Source organism: Aotus nancymaae, unplaced genomic scaffold (assembly GCF_030222135.1).
Source record: "Aotus nancymaae isolate 86718 unplaced genomic scaffold, 86718_ANA_hifiasm-v0.15.2.pri h1tg000073l, whole genome shotgun sequence".
In the NCBI taxonomy this organism is placed as follows: Eukaryota; Metazoa; Chordata; class Mammalia; order Primates; family Aotidae; genus Aotus; species Aotus nancymaae.
Window position 1 is genome coordinate 1,031,296 of NW_026988488.1, and position 20,417 is coordinate 1,051,712.

Genomic DNA, 20,417 nt, shown 5'->3' on the forward strand with positions numbered 1-20,417 from the left:
TCCCTGCTACTTGGGAGGCTGAGGCAGAAGAACTGCTTGAACCCGGGAGACGGGGGTTACAGTGAGCTGAGATCACGGCCATTACACCCCAGCCTGGACAACAAGAGTAAACTCCGTCTCAAAAAAAAAAAAGAGAGAAAGAAATAAAGAAGTGCAAGTTCACTACTTACTCAATCTTTCCGGTTGAGTTTAGCTGCTTCATTATAGACTTCAATGGCAGCTTTGTTTTCCCAAAAGAAATCTGTATTTTCCATAATTATTACCTCAAAATTCGAAGACGACTAACCTACTAGTCCCACATTTAACTCATATTTCATCCTGCAGAGAATTCTAGAAGCCTTTTCTCTGTGGGCTGGTTGTGCTGGTTTGGCCAGTGAAGCTGCTATATACTAATAGCAGAAGCCCTTTTAGTAGAGATTGCACTGGAAGCTGTTTGAAGGCCTTGGTCTCATTCTTTATCAATTTTAGTGAGTCTTGTGGAATTTTTATCCTACAATGTACTATAAGTGCAAACCAAAAAAGAAATAAGCCAAATGATGTACCATGTTAAACAGTAACTACCATCATTTATTATCACCCATTAGGGACATGTCCTTTCCTTCCAAGACTAAGTCTCTTTCCTTGATATTGGATCATGAGTTGAGAGAGAAACGAGAAAAACCAAGCTCTACACAAAAACCACACAGGTATGAATGGCAATGTAACTGAGAAAGCGAAGATGGGAACTCCATCAAACAAAGGACTGAAAAGGGGCTAGTTTATACAGACTTTGGATACCATTTTTCATCTATCCAAAGACAAAAAAGTTAAGATAATATGCTGAGTTGAACATCTGCCTCCACTGGAAGACCAACAAGTCCCAGAGAGTTGTTTGGTCTTGACATGAGAAGACACATGGAACACACGTGAACCTGACGACAGCCTGCAGTCAAACCCAGCCAACCCACAGCTGATCTAAAAGCCCATGAGCAATTAATAAATATCTGTTTGTTTGGGGGCCACTGAATTTTCGAGGTTGTATGTTAAGCATCACTACCATAGCAAAAGATAACCAGCATAACAAGTATGGGAAAAAAGGAATTCATATTTTATCACTGAGATATAAACTGCCACACTCTGTGCAGCAGGCACTGTTAGTTGCCTACCCAACATCTTGCCTCTCATGTTTATTATCACGGCAATCACTTTCCTTGAGATTGACATAATAAATCTTTTTATTCATAATCTTTCATAATCTTTCCAGATATAATGAGGATGAATCAACCAGTTCTGTTTCTCCAAAACAGAAAACTCTGGAGCTAGGTAGCATATTTTGACAAAACACCACATTCATTAGATTTTCTCCTTCAGCACCGTCCTCATGTCTAACCATAAACATACTGCAATATCACATTAAAATTTTCATGCTACTGACTACAAGAATATATCACAGTGTATGCAAAATCTATAGACTATTAAACGAAGAGATACTTGTGCTACTACTACATGCTGAATATATATCTTGAGTTTTTGAAGCTTGTAATGTCAGTTTCTCATCAAATGATGACTTGGCCTGAAAAGCATAAAATCCTTCTTTGTCTCTTCTCTTCAATCTCTCCCTCCCTGGTTATAAAATATGAATAGAAAGACTTTTTAAAGGAGATTACAAGAATGTCACTAAGGAAATGTATATCAGATAGTTAATATCACATCCGATGATCAGAGTACAAAAATATTTTAAATAAACATAATCTTTAGAAATAGCTCAAATGAGAATATTATGCTGTTGCCCAGAAATGAGAAGTCAAAGATGAAAAAAATCTAGTTGACTCATTGAAAATGGCTAATGATAGAGAAACCATAATGAGTTACCTGCCCACTGAAATCAGAAGATTAAAATATGGAAAATTCGGGGGAGGAGTTCCAAGATGGCCGGTTAGATCCAGCTCAGGATTGCAGCTCCGAGTGAAAGTGCAGAGGGTGAGTGGACGCCGCATTTCCAGACGGATTTTTGTTGCCCACAGACCAGGAGATTCCCAGGAGGAGGAGCCCCACGAGTCGTCAGCGCAGTTGTTTCGGCCAGCACAGCTGTTTTGCGCAGCGGCTCCCGCTGCAGAGTAAACGGGACTGTGTTTCCACTTAGCCAGCAAGGGGAGGTGAAACAGGGAGCCAGGCCAGGAGATTCCCAGGCAAAAAAAAGAGCCACGAATCTCAGACCCGCAGTTTCAGTGGCGCAGTGGTTCGCCGCACGGGAAATCACACAGATCCTGGCGCCTATAAAACAGGCGACCAGGACACCTGGGAGAAGGCCGACCGTTCAAATAAAAAATAAAAGGCTCTGAGGCAGGGAGCCAGGAGATCAGGCCCGGCTAGTCCCACCCCCACAAAAACAAAAAAACAGCAATTGGAAACGCTCTGGGTTGAGAGATTCACAGCAAGCACAGCTGAACCCCGGACGGTCCAGGTCTGTGGGGGAGGGGCGTCCGCCATTACTGAGGCAGCCTGCCATTGCTGCGGCAACCCGCCGTTACCGAGGCAACCTGACATTATAGAGAGAGTCCGTCATTACAGAGGCGGGCAAACGTCGTGGAAGCAGTTCTAACTACACCCATATAAACAGGAATGCAGGGAAGTTCACACGGCAGCTGGGCGGAGCCCACAGCAGCTCAGCAAAGCCTCTGCAGGCTGAGAGTGACTAGGCTGCCTCCTTGTGGTCAGGGCAGCCCTGAAGAAAAAAAAAACGCAGCAGCACAGCAGAAACTCATAAAGCCCTAACTCTCTGGGACAGAACACCTGGGAAAACAAAAAAGGGGGTTCATGAGTTCTGCTACTGCAGACTTAAATTTACCAGCCCAGCAGCTCTGAATGAACAAAGGGGCTCACAGCACAGCACCTGAGCTAATATAAAGAACAGACTGTTTTCTCAAGCAGCTCCCTGACCCCCATATATCCAAAGAGTCACCTCATAAAGGAGAGCTCAGACTGACATTTGGCAGGTATCCATCTGGGACAAAGCAGAAGAAGAAACTGGTAGCAACCTTTACTGTTCGGCAGCTGCTGCAAGTGATCCCCAGGCAAGCAGGGCCTGGAGTGGACGTCAGCAGTCCTACAGCAGAGAAGCCAGACAGTTAAAAGGAAAACTAAGAAACAGAAATAACTTCATCAACAACATACAGGACGTCCACTCAGAGACCCAATCAGAAAGTCAACAACTACAAAGCCAACAGGTGGATAAATCCACAAAGATGGGAAGAAATCAGCGCAAAAAGGATGAAAAGACCTGAAACCAGAACACCTCTCCTTCTACAAGGGATCACAACTCCTCACAAGCAAGGGAACAAGACAAGATGGAGAAGGAGTGTGATGAAATGACAGAATCAGCCTTCAGAAAGTGGGTAATAAGAAACTTCCGTGAGCTAAAAGAAGACGTTCTAACCCAATGCAAAGAAACTAAGAACGTTGAAAAAAGATTTGACGAAATGCTAATGAGAATGGACAACTTACAGAGGAATATGAGTGACTTGATGGAGCTGAAAAACACAACACGAGAACTTTGCGAAGCATGTACAAGTTTCAACGGCCGAATTGACAAAGCAGAAGAAAGGATATCAGAGGTCGAAGATCAACTCAATGAAATAAAACAAGAAGGCAAGATTAGAGAAAACATGGTAAAAAGGAATGAACAAAGTCAACAAGAAATATGGGACTATGTGAAAAGACCTAATCTACGTTTGAGAGGTGTACCTGAATGTGACGAAGAGAAGGAATCCAAGCTGGAAAATACTCTTCAGGATATTATCCAGGAAAACTTCCCCAACCTAGCAAGGCAGGCCAATATTCAAGTCCAGGAAATACAGAGAACACCACAAAGATATTCCTCAAGAAGAGCAACCCCAAGGAACATAATCGTCAGATTCACCAGGGTTGAAATGAAGGAGAAAATGAGAAGGGCAGCCAGAGAGAAAGGTCAGATTACACACAAAGGGAAGCCCATCAGACTCACAGCAGATCTCTCAGCAGAAACCCTACAAGCCAGAAGAGAGTGGGGGCTGATATACAACATCCTTAAAGAAAAGAACTTTCAACCCAGAATTTCATATCCAGCCAAACTAAGCTTCATAAGTGAAGGAAAAATAAAATCCTTTGTGAACAAGCAAGTACTCACAGATTTCATCACCACCAGACCAGCTTTACAAGAGCTCCTGAAAGAGGCACTACACATAGAAAAGAACAACCAGCACCAGCCACTCCAAAAACACACGAAATGGTAAAGAGCATCAACACAATGAAGAATCTGCATCAACCAATGGGCAAAACAGCCGGCTAGCATCAAAATGGCACTATCAAATTCACACATAACAATATTAACTCTAAACGTAAATGGACTAAATGCCCCAATCAAAAGACACAGACTGGAAAATTGAATAAAAAGCCAAAACCCATCAGTGTGCTGTATCCAGGAAACCCATCTCACATGCAAGGATACACAAATGCTCAAAATAAAGGGATGGAGGAAGATTTACCAAGCAAATGGAGAGCAAAGAAAAAGCAGGAGTTGCAATTCTCATCTCTGATAAAATAGATTTTAAAGCAACAAAGATCAAAAGAGACAAAGAAGGACATTACATAATGGTAAAAGGATCAATGCAACAAGAAGAGCTAACGATCCTAAATATATATGCACCTAATATAGGAGCAACCACATACATAAAGCAAGTTGTTAATGACTTACAAAGAGACTTAGACTCCCACACAATAATAGTGGGAGACTTCAACACACCATTGTCAATATTAGACAGATCAACGAGATAGAAAATTAACAAGGATATCCAGGACTTGAACTCAGACCTGGTCCAAGCAAACCTAATAGACATTTACAGAACTCTACACCCCAAATCCACACAATATACATTCTTCTCAGCACCACATCACACCTACTCTAAAACTGACCACATAATTGGAAGGAAATCACTCCTCAGCAAATGCAAAAGAATGGAAACAATAACAAACAGTCTCTCAGACAACAGTGCAATCAAGTTAGAACTCAGAATTCAGAAACCAACCCAGAACTGCACAGCTTCATAGAAACTGAACAACTTTCTCCTGAATGTTGACTGGATAAACAATGAAATGAAGGCAGAAATAAAGATGTTCTTCAAAACCAACGAAAACGAAGACACCACATACCAGGATCTCTGGGACACATTTAAAGCAGTCTCTAGAGAAAAATAAATAGCAATAAGTGCCCACATGAGAAGAAAGGAGAGATCTAAAATTGACACCCTATCATCAAAATTGAAAGAGCTAGAGGAGCAAGATCAAAAAAACTCAAAACTGAGCAGAAGACAAGAAATACTAAGATCAGAGCAGAATTGAAGGACATAGAGACACGAAAAATCCTTCAAAAAATCAATAAATCCAGGAGCTGGCTTTTTGAAAAGATCAACAAAATAGACCACTAGCCAGATTAATAAAAAAGAAAAGAGAGAATAATCAAATAGATGCAATCAAAAATGATAAAGGGGATATCACCACAGATTCCACACAAATACAAACCATCATCAGAGATTATTACAAACAACTATATGCACATAAACTAGAAAACCGGGAAGAAATGGATAAATTCCTGGACAGTTGACTCCTCCCAAGCCTAAACCAGGAAGAAGTTGAAACCCTGAATAGACCAATAACAAGGTCTGAAGTCGAGGCAGCAATTAAGAGCCTACCACCCAAAAAAAGCCTAGGTCCAGATGAGTTCACAGCCGAATTCTACCAGACATACAAAGAGGAACTGGTACCATTCCTTCTGAAACTATTCCAAATAATCCAAAAAGAGGGAATCCTTCCCAAATCATTTTATGAGAAAAACTTCATCCTGATACCAAAACCCGTAAGAGACTCAACAAGAAAATAAAACTACAGGCCAATATCCATGATGAACATAGATGCAAAAATCTTCAATAAAATACTGGCAAGCCGATTGCAACAGCACATCAAAAAGCTAATCCACCATGATCAAGTAGGATTCATCCCGGGGATGCAAGCCTGGTTCAACATACGCAAGTCTATTAATGTAATTCACCACATAAACAGAACCAAAGACAAAAACCATATGATTATCCCAATTGATGCAGAGAAGGTCTTCGACGAAATTCAACAGCCCTTTATGCTAAAAACCCTCAATAAACTAGGTATCGATGGAACGTATCTCAAAACAATAAAAGCTTTTTACAACAAACCAACAGCCAATATCATACTGAATGGGAAAAAACTAGAAGCATTCCCTTTGAAATCTGGCACTAGACAAGGATGCCCTCTCTCACCACTCCTATTCAATATAGTACTGGAAGTTCTAGCCAGAGCAATCAGGCAGGAAAAAGTAATAAAGGGTATTCAAGTAGGAAATGAGGAAGTCAAATTGTCTCTATTTGCAGACGACGTGATTGTATATCTAGAAGACCCCATCATCTCAGCCCAAAATCTCCTGAAACTGATAAGCAACTTCAGCAAAGTCTCAGGATACAAAATCAATATGCAAAAATCACAAGAATTCCTATACACCAATAACAAACTTATAGAGAGCCAAATCAAGGACCAACTGCCATTCACAATTGGTACAAAGAGAATAAAATACCTAGGAATACAACAAACAAGGAACATAAAGGACGTCTTGAAGGAGAACCACTGCTCAACGAAATAAGAGAGGACACAAACAGATGGAGAAACATTCCATGTTCATGGTTAGGAAGAATCAATATCATGAAAATGGCCATACTGCCCAAAGTAATTTACAGATTCAACGCTATCCCCATCAAGCTACCAATGACCTTCTTCACAGAACTGGAAAAAACCACCTTAAACTTCATATGGAACCAAAAGAGAGCCTGCATAGCCAAGTCAATTCTAAGCAAAAAGAACAAAGCGGGAGGCATCACACTACCGGACATCAAACTATACTACAAGGCTACAGTAATCAAAACAGCATGGTACTGGTACCAAAACAGAGATATAGACCAATGGAACAGAACAGAGGTCTCGGAGGCAACACAACATATCTACAACCATCTGATTTTTGACAAACCTGATAAAAACAAGCAATAGGGAAAGGATTCCCTGTTTAATAAGTGGTGCTGGGAAAACTGGCTAGCCATATGCAGAAAGCAGAAACTGGACCCCTTCCTGACACCTTACACTAAAATTAACTCCAGATGGATTAAAGACTTAAACATAAGACCTAACACCATAAAAACTCTAGAAGAAAGCCTAGGCAAAACCATGCAGGACATAGGCGTAGTCAAGGACTTCATGACCAAAACACCAAAAGCATTGGCGACAAAAGCCAAAATAGACAAATGGGACCTAATCAAACTCAACAGCTTCTGCACGGCAAAAGAAACAGTCATTAGAGTGAATCAGCAACCAACAGAATGGGAAAAAATTTTTGCAGCCTACCCATCTGACAAAGGGCTGATATCCAGAATTTACAACGAACTAAAACAGATTTACAAGAAAAAATCAAACAAGCCCATTCACAATTGGGCGAAGGATATGAACAGATACTTTACAAAAGAAGACATACATGAGGCCAACAAGCATATGAAAAAATGCTCATCATCACTGGTCATTAGCGAAATGCAAATCAAAACTACATTGAGATACCATCTCATGCCAGTTAGAACGGTGATCATTAAAAAATCTGGAGACAACAGATGCTGGAGAGGATGTGGAGAAATAGGAACTACTTTTACACTGTTCGTGGGAGTGTAAATTAGTTCAACCATTGTGGAAGACAGTGTGGCGATTCCTCAAGGACCTAGAAATAGAAATTCCATTTGACGCAGCAATCCCATTACTGGGTATATATCCAAAGGATTATAAATCGTTCTACTATAAGGACACATGCACACGAATGTTCATTGCAGCACAGTTTACAATAGCAAAGACCTGGAACCAACCCAAATGCCCATCGATGATAGACTGGACAGGGAAAATATGGCACATATACACTATGGAATATTATGCAGCCATCAAAAACGATGAGTTCGCATCCTTTGTAGGGACATGGATGAACCTGGAAACCATCATTCTCAGCAAACTGACACAAGAACACAAAATCAAACACCGCATGTTCTCACTCATAGATGGGTGTTGAACAATGGGAACACATGGACACAGGGAGTGGAGCACTATATAGTGGGGTCTGTTGGGGGGATGTCGGGGGGACAGCGGGGGGTGGGGAGTTGGGGAGGGATAGCATGGGGAGAAATGCCAGATATAGGTGAAGGGGAGGAAGGCAGTAAATCACACTGCCACGTATGCACCTATGCAACAATCTTGCATGTTTTTCACATGTACCCCAAAACCTAAAATGCAATAAAAGAAAAATAATAATAATTTAAAAAAAAAACAATTTAAATACTTGAGCTAGCACTACACAAAAGATATGACCAGTAACTATATGAAGAGGTATTCAACATCATTAGTCATTTGGGTAATGCAAATTGAAATCACAATAAAACACAATGTACCCACCAGCAAGTCTAACATGAAAAAGACTGATAGTACCAAATGTTGGCAAGAATGTATGGCAAGCAGAATCCTCACACATTGCTGGTGATAGGATAAAATTGCACAACCACTTTGGAAAATACTTTGGCAGTTTATTATAAAGTTAAAACAAACAGTTCACATATGATCCAGCAATTCTACTCCCTGGGCACTTATTCAAGTGAAAACACATGCCAAATGCACACACACACAAAGACCAGTAAATAAATGTTCACGCCGGGCACAGTGGCTCACACCTGTAATCCCATCACTTTGGCAGACCAAGGTTGGCGGATCATGAGGTCAGGAGTTTGAGACCAGTGTGGCCAACATAGGGAAACCCTGTCATACAAAAAATTAGCTGGGCGTGGTGGTGTGCACCTGTAATTCCAGCTACTCGGGAGGCTGAGGCAAGAGAATTGCTTGAATGCGGGAGGTGGAGGTTGCCATGAGCCAAGATGGCACCACTGCACTCCAACCTGGGTGACAGAATGAGACTCTGTCTCAAAAAACAAAACAAAACAAAACCAAAAAACAATGCTTAGCTCATAGATTTAATCAGTAGAGTGGTGGGGCAAAAGTCTGGTTACATAAACAAATAGACTCAGAGGTGAGGATACCGAGACAAGATCAACTATTCTTTCAGAAAGCAAATCAATAAAAGTCATTCACTGTCACAGTAGAAACAGTGAGAGCTGGCAACTACTTATCAAACACTCTGTGAGAGTGATTTCATGTAGACTGTAGGGTGAATTAGGTAACAACTAAATTACCTTGTAACTCTACAATTCTGTATACACAAGAACAAAAATTAGCAAAAGGAAAAGATTAATGAAGTCAAGAGCATGTATAGCATCTACAAAATCACTTTTGGGAAACAAATATATACACAGTAATTAGTCTGTAGAATAAATTATTATATACAGTACAGGAAATGACAAATTTCTAGAATATCTACAAAATTCCCAATTTCTACAACCTTTTAATTTTTTAAGAATTACTCGGCCGGGCTCAGTGGCTCATGCCTGTAATCCCAGCACTGTGGGAGGCTGAGGTGGACAGATCAACTGAGGTCAGGAGGTGGACAGATCACCTGAGGTCAGGAATCCGAGACTAGCCTGGTCAACATGATGAAACCCCGTCTCTACTAAAAATAAAAAAATCAGTCAGGTGTGATGGCGTGTACCTGTAATCCCAGCTACTTGGGAGGCTGAGGCAAGAGAATCCCTTGAACCCAGGAGGCAGAGGTTGCAGTGAGCCAAGATCGTGCTGTTGCACTCCAGCCTTGGCGACAAGAGTGAAACTCTGTCTCAAAAAAAAAAAAAAAAACCTATGTAGAACTTACTACATGCCTGACAGTTTTAGGACGCGCGTGGTGGCTCACACCTGTAATCCCAGCATTTTGGGAGGCCAAGGTGGGCGGATAATGATGTCTGGACATCAAGACCATCCTGGCCATGGTGAAATCCCGTTTCTACTAAAATACAAAAAATTAGCTGGGCATGCTGGCACGGGCCTATAGTCCCAGCTACTCCTGAGGCTGAGGCAGGGGAATCACTTGAACCCAGGAGGCGGAGGTTGCAGTGAGTCGAGATCGCACCACTGCACTGCACTGCAGCCTGGTAGCAGAGCAAGACTCCATCTCAAAAAAAAAAAAAAAGATACTGACATATAAAGATTCTAAGGAAAACAACCCAAGTGTCCATCAACAGACAGACTGATAAACAAAATGTGATATATACATATACTAGAATATTATTTAGCCTTAAAAAGGAATGAAATTCTGATACATGCTACAACATGAATGAACCTTGAAAATGCTGAGTGAAATAAGCCACACAGAAAAGGGCAAATATTGTATGATTCACCTAGTATGAAAAACATAGAATAGTCAAATTCACAGAAAATAGGATGGAGATTACCAGGATCTGGAGAGGGAAGGGGATGTGGAGATTTATTGTTTAATGGGTACAGTGTTTCTGCTTGGAATGATGAAACACTTCTAGATATGGACAGTGGTGATGGTTACATAACTTTGTAAATGTACTTAATGTCACTGACTTACACACTTAAAAATGGTAAATTTTATGTATATTTTACCATAATAAATTATTCTATTAAAAAATTACTCTAAAAGCAGATATCAAGCTGAGATCAAGTTTCTAACATCGTGACTTTATTGTCTCAGGTTGTGGACAAAACTCATCCTCGGCTATGGTCACCCCAAAATGGGCAAAGTTTTCAACGAAGACTCCTTTAAGGAAGGAAACAGATTCAAGCAGTAAATCAATTCACTCACCTCAATGATGGGTAAGATCTTCAATTGAAAGCCAGAAGAAAGTCAATTGTTGCAGAATTTGAGAGACTGGAGAGACCATTGAGGTTGCAGAAGGAGTTTATTTTAGGTGTACACTGGCCCAGCTCTACTTGGATTTAAAATGGCTGAGCCCTTAACAAAGACAGGGCTTGACATTTTATATATGAAGTACACAGTGGCACTAAAACCAGAGGCATCTAACTTAGGCTTATATATGACTGTTGCTTTGCAACCCAGATGTTCGCTATCTGTAGAGCTCAAGGATTCCAGCCCAGGCTTTATTTATTCCCTTCTGCTACAGTGCCCAGAACGCTGGAGTCCTGCCTCCTTGGGCATTTTTTATGACCTTCATTGTGTTACAGAAACTTACAGTTATTTGTTATAGAAAATAAGAACACAAGAATTTATAAACTTATAAAACTTGCAAAGCAGTATACAATTTCACAGGAAGGTAAGGACTCAGGGAAGTTTGCTTGTACAAGAAAAATTTAATTTCTGTTTTTCTTTTCTGCATTAATTTTGTTTATATATTATGTTGTTTTATTCATTTTTCTCCCTCTTCACCCTGGGGTCATCATGGGGAGAAAGGAAGAGGACTTCAGTAGCCTCATGTAGGGTATTATTTTCTCAGAACCATCAAGTAGTTCTGATCAACAATTCTATTGCCTGTTCTTGAAAAAGTCCTGATATATTTGGACAAAAATACCAAATACAAATATGTTTATCCCTTCCACAGTTGGCACTTACCACTCTCAAAACTAAAGAGTTAAACTAGGATATGGACCTCTCAAGCTGAGGAGGAAAGGGTGAGGGGGAGGGACAACATCCATTCTCAGTCAAAATGCCTCCAATTGCTACTTGTTCAAATAAAGTCTGCTTGCTAATCCAACTTCCATGTGAATTCTTCACGCACTTACCAACTTCCTGCCTTCTAGTTTCAAATATTATACTACTTAACCAGAGCAGGAGTTCTCAAGTGGGAACAATTTTGTCCTAGAAGGAACAATTGGCAACATCTTGAGACACGTGCAGTTGTTACAACTAAGTGCTACTCTCATCTACTAGGTAGAAGCCAGGGATGTTGTTAACCATCCTACAATAGACAGGACAACTCCCCCAACAAAGTATTATCTTGCTCAAAATATCATTCATGCCAAAGCTGAAAAATACCTGAACTAGAGGTTTAAAAAAAAATCTAAGGATTTGACAGGAAAATGGTCAGCTTTTTATTCAAAATACCAGTTTGATTTTTAATTTGTTAATTAAAGTCCGTTAATCCTTAAGGATATTTCTCATGTTTTCTTACTACTTCCCTATATTAGACTGGGTGCAGTGGCTCATGCCTGTAATCCCAGTCCTTTGAGAGGCCAAAGCGGGTGGATCACTTGAGGTCAGGAGTTTGAGACCAGTCTGGCTAACATGGTGAAACCCTGTCTCTACTCAAAATACAAAAATTAGCCAGGCATGGTGGTGCATGCCTGTAATCCCAGCTACTTGGGAGGCTGAGATAAGAGAATCTTTTGAACCCAGAAGCCAGAAGTTGCAGTGAGCCGAGACTGCATCACTGCACTCCAGCCTGGGCAACAGAGCAAGCCTCTGTCTCAAAACAAACAAACAATTATATGAGGTTTAAAAAGCCATTGAAAAAGTTACATAAGCCAGGTGCAATAGCTCATGCCTGTAATTTCAGCACTTCAGGAGGCTGAAGATGGAGTATCACTTGTAGCCACGAGTTCAAAACCAGCCTGAGCAGCCAGACCCCCGTTTCTACAAAAAAAATTTTTTTAATTAGCCAGACCCCCGTTTCTACAAAAAAAATTTTAAAAATTAGCCAGGCATTGTGGCATGCACTCATAGCTCCAGCTACTAGGGAAGACCACTTGAACCCAAGAGTTTAAGGGTGAAGTGAGCTATAATCGCATCACCGCACTCTAGCTTGGGTAACAGAGCGAGACCCTCTCTCTCAAAATAATAATAATGTATGATTCCATTTACTTGGCATTCTGATAAAGGCAAAACTAGGAAGAAAGAAACAAATTAACAGCTGCCAGCAATTGAGAATGGAAGAAGTGGTTTACTACAAAGTAAAGGTGAATTTTAGGGGAGTAATTAAACTTTTATAATTTGATTATGGTGGTGGTAGTGGTTACATGGCTACTTTCATTTGTCGAAAGTCTCAGAATTTGTACTAAAAAAAGTGAATTTTACTATACGAAAATTATAAGTTGATACCAAAGACTGGCCAAAACTAAAATAGCTATATTATTATTAGACAAAGTAAGACTTCAAATAAGGAATATTATCAGAAGAGCAATATTATATAAAGGCAAAAGGGTCAATTTAACAAGAAATCAAACAACTCTAAATGTATATGCATCCAACAACAGATCTTCAAAATACACAAATCAAAATTTGATAGAACTGAAAATAGAAAAACCAATCCACAATTATATTTGCATATTTCAACACTCTTCTATCACCCTCCCAATCAGTATCTACATCAGTAAGAATATGAATAGCTGTAACTGTCAAGTATACAGAACACTATCAACCAACTTGATCTAATAGACGTTTCCAGAATACTACCTCCAACAAGAGCAGAATACACATTCTTTCTGAGTGCATATGGAACATTAACACAGGCCATATTGCGGGTTATAAAACAAACCATATAAAGTATGTTCTCTACCCACAATAGAATTAAACTAGAAACTGACAGCAAAAAGATATCTGGAACTTCAGAGTAGTTTTTCCAGAAGCAGAAAATTAGTACTCACTTACGTAATCACTTACGTAAACCCCATTTAAATAAATTTCCGGATCAAACCAATCTCCTAATATCTAATAACTCTATTAAATAAAAGCTAAATGTAACAGAACATTTAGACTATTACTTGTTTTCCCAACACTTATTTTGAAACTATATAGAATTGCAAAAAAAGAATCAACAAAAGAGAGAGAAATCTGGTCAGGCACGGTGGCTCACTCCTGTAATCACAGCACTTCCCGAGGCCAAGGAGGGCAAATAACCTGAGGTCAGGAGTTTGAGACCCAGCCTGGCCAACATGGTAATACCCCATCTTTACAGAAATACAAAAGTTAGCCAGGAATGGTGGCATGCAACTGTAATCCCAGCTGCTCAGGAGACTGAGGCAGGAGAATTGCTTAAGCCCCAGAGGCAGAGGCTGCAATGACCTGAGATGGCACAACTGTACTCCAGCTTGGGCGACAGAATAAGACTACATCTCCAAAAAACAAAAACAAAAAAAAAGAGAGAGAATCTGTGCAAATATACACCTACAATGAAATTGACTACACACTTTTTTGCTGTCGGGGTTTTTGAGACTCAGTAAAGGCAGAAAATTAAGTTCTCTGAAATGAAATAAGTAGTCTATATTGAAGCACCACAATATAAACTGGCTAACTTAAAGAAGCTTCCAAATAACAAGAATAATCAGCTCACCAATTATGCAATTAGTCCATTAAATCCATACTCTGATACAAAGAGTTATTTTGAATATGGTTTAAAAAACAAATGTCGTGATACTTTTGCTATGCAAACTATTAACAATGCATAATACATATTTATCATACTTACAATGTGCATTTTTAATGTACAATTATACAATAAAATGTGTATAAGAAATATACTGAGTTCTGAGACACCTCATATTAGTATTATACTTGATGCCATACTTCCCATCGCGAAACCAAAAAAGTGATCCCTGTTTGATAAAAGGAAGCTTATGAGGTCATCTATACAGAAACTGTTTAGCATTCAATTCTAAGAGGGAGATAGTTAATTTACACTATAACTTCGTAGAAAACCAAATGGAGTTTTCTTACATCAACTTCCTATGACATACCATGGTATAAGCAAAAATAATGGCTGAAATTTTTCCAGATATAATGAGAAACACCAATCCTTAGTTTCTGGTACTCAACAAATCCTGACCAGGTTAAATAAATACATACCTAGATACATCATAAAGAAATGCATCACAGACAATAAGAAGCTCTTAAAGCAGCCAGAAAAGAAAATATATCACCAGATTGCCAACAAAGGAAGGACAGTTATTTGGGAGGCCAAGGCGGGAGGATCACTTGAGGTCCAGGGTTCAGGATCAGCCTGGCCAACATGGTGAAATCCCGACTCTACTAAAAATACAAAAATCAGCCAGGCGTGGTGGCAGGAGCCTGTAATCTCAGCTACTCGGGAGGCTGAGGCAGGAGAATTGCTGGAACCTGGGAGGTGGAAGCGCAGTGAGCCGAGACTGCACCACTGCACTCCAACCCGGGCAACAGTGAGACCCCACCTGGAAAAAAAAAAAAATGTTTCTGTATTCAGAGTTGTCTAATTAGACTAGAATAATGTGACTACCCTGCAAATGAGAGTAGAAAACAAAAGGCCCTGTAGCCAGTAACACTAACTTGCCGCTTGGCCAAAACTAAGTTCTGAAACAGCCAAAGGCTGCTATTTTATTGTCAGTTTCCCAGGACGTTTTTCAAAAGACAATAAATTCCGAATAACTAAAATCATTTTAACAAATTGATAGAATAGACTTTGAAATTCAATTCTAAAGCAAGGTAAACAGGGTTTCACACTTGGGACTTTACCTAAATTAGATCCAATTACGGATATTCGCCTTGAAAAAAAAATGGCGACTAGTAGGTCATCCTGAATTCATTGGGGTTACTCTATATTAGCAGTTCTGTGGGGTTAACGCCTAACTCAGACTTCAGCTGAATTCCAAAACCATTCTTTCCTTAACTTAACCACCACAAAGAAAACACAGTCCTGCTCCACTGGCAAAAGGCAGTGACGCTGAATGCTTCCAAGCTGTCGTCATGTTAAATTCCCAATTCACAGGATTAACAGAAACTGTCTACACAAGTGCTAGTGATTACCTTCCAAACTCCCGAGAGAAGAAAAGATGGGACTAGGGCAAGAGCCATTACTGGTGAAAAGTCTCTCTTCTCCGTCCAGCCCACCCGAAGAGAAACCACAGTCCTAGAACAGAACCTGAGCTGCACGGTATCCAGACTTGCCCCAAGAGACCAGTGCCCGGAACATTAGAAAGGGGACCGTATCGCCCCGCCCACCCTGAGCCACTAGCACCCAGCTCTGCTTCTCTCCAGGAATCGCTACCTGGGACAGAGGCCACCCGCCAGCCTGACTCGCCGCCTTGCCCCGCCTTCCCCACAGGGCTGGGCAACTAAAGAGAATCTCCACACTCACCGTAGCGAGCCTCTCCTCAGCCATCTTGGCTCTGTCCACCGCTCCGCGGCCAGAAGTCGGCGGTTTCCCAGACTAAGAGGCGAGCGGAAGTCGTAGGACTATGGAGGCCGGTGAGGAACCCGGGAAGGAAGTAGTTGGCAGAGTGACTTAAGGAGTCGGGAGAGAGTTAGGGTTTGCTCCACAGGAGGCTCACTTCTGATAGAATCAAGAAGGCAATGCGCAGCCACTGGCTGCTTTTATGTCGAGAAGCCCCTAACAGCCCTCGCTGTGGTCTGTACTTGAGCTGTACCTCCGGCTGCGCTGGCCGGATAGGTCAGCCCACCTGGGATGGCAGCGTAGTCCTCGCCACCTTGCCATGCCCTGACTCTAACCTGAATTTAATTCAGTCCTTCAGAAACCCTCGGGCAGAGACCCATTCTCGCCTTAGGTGCAAACCTCCCCAATTCTTGGCTATCTGTCGAACTGAGGTACTAGCCTAATCAGCTTCCCACTGCCAGAGTTTGCAAACGCGCTCCCAGTGGGCTGCATCTGAGCTAAGGTCTTTTGATTGGAAATACTTAAAAATATTTCATAAGGGCTGGACGTGGTGGCTTACACCTGTAATCCCAGCATTTTGGGAGACCGAGGCGGGCGGATCACGAGGTCAGGAGATCGAGACCATCCTGGCCAACATGGTGAAACCCCATCTCTACTAAAATACAAAAAATTAGCCGGGAGTGGTGGCGGACGGCCGTAGTCCCAGCTACTCGGGAGGCTGAGGCAGGGGAACCGCTTGAACCCAAGAGTCGGAGGTTGCTGTGAGCCAAGATCGCGCTACTGCACTCCAACCTGGCGACAGAGCAAGACTGCGTCTCAAAAAAAAGAAATCGGCCTTGGGATAAAGAGACGACAATGGGCCTGCGTTTCTGCATGGCCGTGAAATAGATGTGAATAGCCGCTGCGACTGTAAATAAACATTCCTTCATCTTTTTACCACAGTCCTCCCAACATACTTCAGGCGTTTTCCATTACCTGTTTGGCCCTCGGTGCGGTGAATTAAATGTTTCGTGTTTCTAAACTAGGAAAACATGTGGGCTTTGGAATAAAATATGAGTTCTGGATTTGACTACTGCATGAGCTAAGCCCGTGGTTTATTTAAGCCTCATTTATTCAAGTGCTGGGGAGCTGTGTGATGAACAAAACAGAGGAACCCTGCACCTGAGCACTGACTTTACTCCCAGTTCATTCTTTTTTTTTTTTTTTTTTTTTTTGAAACGGAGTTGCGCCCTATCGCCAAGGCTGGAATGCAGCGGTGCAATCTCGGCTCACTGCAACCTCCACTTCCCAGGTTCAAGCAATTCTCCTGCCTCAGCCTCCCGAGTAGCTGGGACTACAGCCACACACCACCACACTCGGCTAATTTTTGTATTTTTAGTAGAGACAGGGTTTCACCATATTGGTCAGGCTGGTATTGGACTCCTGACCTTGTGATCTGCCCGCCTTGGCTTCCCAAAGTACTGAGATTACAGGTGTGAGCCACTGCGCCCGGACCCAATTCATACATTTAAGTCTTGCTCTTGCAATTTAGACATAAAATCTGCCTCTCCTAATTCATGAATTGGGAAAGCATTTAATACAAGTTTCTCCAGGCTTCTAAGGGAACAAGAACCCCACTGACAATTATAGTTACATAGAAGAAACAAGTACAGTAATCTATCCAAATACAAGGGGAAAGGACAGCAATAAAATAACAGCTCTTCTAAGTACTTACAGTAACACTCTCTCTTTTAATCTTTTAACAGTCCCATGAGACAGTCTCCCAGTTTTTTCAGATACTCTGCCTTTTATTTATTTAAATTTTTTTTTTTTTTTCTGGGAGAAGTAGCTCATGCTTCTAATCCCAGGACTTTAGGAGGCTGAGGTGGGCAGATCACCTGAGGTCAAGAGTTTAAGACCAGCCTGGGGAGAGAGAGATCCAAGATGGCCGATGACTAGCAGCTCGGGCACGTACCTCCCAGTGAAAGCGCAAAGAACGAGAGGACGTCACACTTTCAGACGAATGTTTGTTGCTCACGGACCAGGAGATTCCCAGTGGAGGAGCCCCACGGGTCGCCAGGACGACTCTTGTGGCCGGCGCGGCAGTTTTGCTGGTGCCTCAGCGCGCCAATTCTAGGTGCAGAGTCCGGAGATTCCCGGGCAGAAAAGCACCATCAATCTTAACACCGCTGTTTTGGCCGGCACAGTGGACTGCTCAGATTTCGGCACTGGGAATCAACAAGTTGGACGTCAGAGACCTAGTTAGAAAGTCGGCAATTACAAAGACGACAGACAGATAAATATATAATGAAGGGAAGAAACCAGCGTAAAAAGGTAGAGAACACTCAAAATCAGAATGCCTCTCCCTCTACAGGGGATTGCAATTCCCCATCAGTAACGGAACAAGGCTTAATAGATTACACGTGTGTTCCAATAACAGAAGCAGGCTTCAAAACGTGGGTGATAAGAAACTTCTGTGAATTAAAAGAACTTGTTTTAACCCAATGCAAAGAAACTAAGAACCTTGAAAAAAGGTTTGACGAAATGTTAACGAGAATGGACAAGATAGAGAAAAATATAAGTGAATTGATGGAGCTGAAAAACACAACACGAGAACTTCGCGAAGCATGCACAAGTTTAAAGAGTCGAATTGATCAAGCAGAAGAAAGGATATCAGAAGTCGAGGACCAGCTCAGTGAAATGAAACGAGAAGACAAGAATGGAGAAAAAAGGATGAAAATGAACGAGCAAAGTCTCCAGGAAATATGGGACTATGTGAAAAGACCTAATCTACGTTTGATAGGTGTACCTGAATGTGATGAAGAGAATGAATCCAAGTTGGAAAATACTCTTCAGGACATCATTCAGGAAAACTTTCCCAACCTGGCAAGGAAGGGTAATATTCAACTCCAGGTAATACAGAGAACACCACAAAGATATTCTTCAAGAAGACCAACCCCAAGGCACATAATCGCCAGATTTATTAGGGTTGAAATGAAGGAGAAAATACTAAGGCAGCCAGAAAGAAAGGTCAGGTTACCCATAAAGGGAAATCTATCAGACTTACAGCAGATCTCTCAGCAGAAACCCTACAAGCCAGAAAAGAGTGGGGATCAATATTTAACATTCTTTTTTTTTTTTTTTTTTTTTTTGAGACGGAGTTTCGCTCTCGTTACCCAGGCTGGAGTGCAATGGCGCGATCTCGGCTCACCGCAACCTCCGCCTCCCGGGTTCAGGCAATTCTCCTGCCTCAGCCTCCTGAGTAGCTGGGATTACAGGCACGCGCCACCATGCCCAGCTAATTTTTGTATTTTTAGTAGAGACGGGGTTTCACCATGTTGACCAGGATGGTCTCGATTAACATTCTTAAAGAAAAGAACTTTCAACCCAGAATTTCCTATCCAGCCAAACTAAGCTTTATGAGCAAAGGAAAAATTAAATCTTTTGCGAACAAACAAGTACTTAGAGAGTTCACCACCACCAGGCCTGCTTTACAAGAGCTTCTGAAAGAAGCACTATACATATAAAGGAACAACCAATATCATCAGCCTTTCCAAAAATATATCAAAAAGCAAAGAACATTAACATAATGAAAAATTTACATCAACTAATGTGCAAAACAGCCAGCTAGCATCAAACACCAGTATTAAACTTATATATATTTTAATTGGATAAAAAGCCAAAACCCATCGGTATGCTGCATCCAGACCCATCTTACATGCAACAATACACAAAGACTCAGAGAGAAGGAGGAAGATTTACCAACCAAACAGAGAGTAAAAATAAACTAATAAACAAAAAGCAGGAGATGCAATTCTCGCCTCTGATAAAGTAGACTTTAAAGCAACAAAGATCAAAAGAGGCAAAGAAGGATATTACATAATGGTAAAAGGATCAATGTAACAAGAAGAGCTAACGATTCTATAGATTAACGAGATAGAAACTTAACAAGGACATCCAGGACTTGAACTCAGACCCGGAACAAGTAAACTTAATAAACATTTATAGAACTCTCCACTTCAAATACACAAAACATACATTACCACCTCACACCTATTCCAAAAGTGACCATATAATTGGAAGTAAATCACTCCTCAGTAATCGCATAGCATTTCATAGGTTTAAATGAAATATTGGTTGGCTGTTTGTTTGTTGTCTTCTTCCCTTGTTCCTTCCTGATTACATCGTTAAGTATAATTGTCATTATAGAGGAGGTTTTTGGTAACCATTGCTGGATTGCGTTCTAGCCTGGGCAAGAAAGCAATACTCCCGTTCTCTCTCCCTCTTTCTTTTCCTTTTTCCTCCTCCCCATTCTCTCTC

General features: G+C 41.2%; 1 protein-coding gene across 4 annotated transcripts in view; it reads right to left on the reverse strand.

The window, feature by feature from the left end:
• LOC105723016 (ubiquitin-conjugating enzyme E2 Q2-like) overlaps positions 1–20,417 on the reverse strand; it is a 152,335-nt gene that overhangs the window by 105,851 nt on the left and 26,067 nt on the right. Inside the window, exon 3 of one of the 4 annotated variants that reach the window (XM_064367713.1) lies at positions 18,073–18,325. The exons of the other annotated variants lie outside the window; for them this stretch is intronic. The gene's annotated coding sequence lies outside the window, so the exon portion shown is untranslated. The remainder of the gene's footprint in view (positions 1–18,072; positions 18,326–20,417) is intronic. 4 annotated transcript variants of the gene reach the window in all.